This window comes from Triticum dicoccoides, chromosome 2A (genome assembly GCF_002162155.2).
Source record: "Triticum dicoccoides isolate Atlit2015 ecotype Zavitan chromosome 2A, WEW_v2.0, whole genome shotgun sequence".
NCBI classification, from domain to species: Eukaryota; Viridiplantae; Streptophyta; class Magnoliopsida; order Poales; family Poaceae; genus Triticum; species Triticum dicoccoides.
This window is the reverse complement of record NC_041382.1, coordinates 697,730,776-697,731,607: the sequence shown is the minus strand read 5'-3', so window position 1 is coordinate 697,731,607 and position 832 is coordinate 697,730,776.

Below are 832 nucleotides of genomic sequence, written 5' to 3'. Positions count from 1 at the left end.
AATTAGAAGCTAGTCTCGCGTTAGGCCAGATATAGCTCTCGCGAACCCCACCGTCGATGGAGGGCATTGACCTCCAAAAGGTAGCAGCACAAGAGTCTCAGCTATCTTTCAACATATGGCCATTTTGTTGTAGAAATTAATAAGTAAACTTAAACATGAACAAAATAGGGTATCAGATCGGCTGGCGTCGTACATCCACACTGGGTGTAGCATTGCGATATGACTACATAGAAGAGCTTGTGCCTCTCGACTGTATCTTGAAATAAATTTATTTCACCTAGCCAAAAAAGGAGCTAACGATGGCCAGCGGGAGGCTGGACCCACCAGTTAAGAGAGAGGAAGGACCGTAGATAGGCCGTACCAGAGATGTGCAGATCGATCAAGGTGAGTTAACAAGACACTGAGAGGGAGATCTGGGGGACATCACTTCGCGGCGTGTCACGCCATGACGGCCCTTTGCAGTGCCGACGATGCTGTAGTGCGAATGACATCCCGATCTCCGCCTCCTAGGGTTGAGATCATTTGCAGTGCTGATGTTGTTATAGTGCGAATGACAATGACCTCACATACAGACATATCCTTATTTGTTTTGCGCCCCCTCTCTTTTAATTTATCGCTACATGTAAACAAAACTCATGACAACTCAAGAGCCAGCATATTTTGGGTCAAAACTATTTGACTAAATAAAAAATATGATTTTTATGCTATGGAAGTATTAACGGTAATTTAAAATTTCAAAGATTCACACCACATATTTTTGGGGGTAATGCTAATGCTAAATGGCGAATGTTGGCTGGGAAGGAGAACGCCCTCAGTCATTTAATGTAGATGA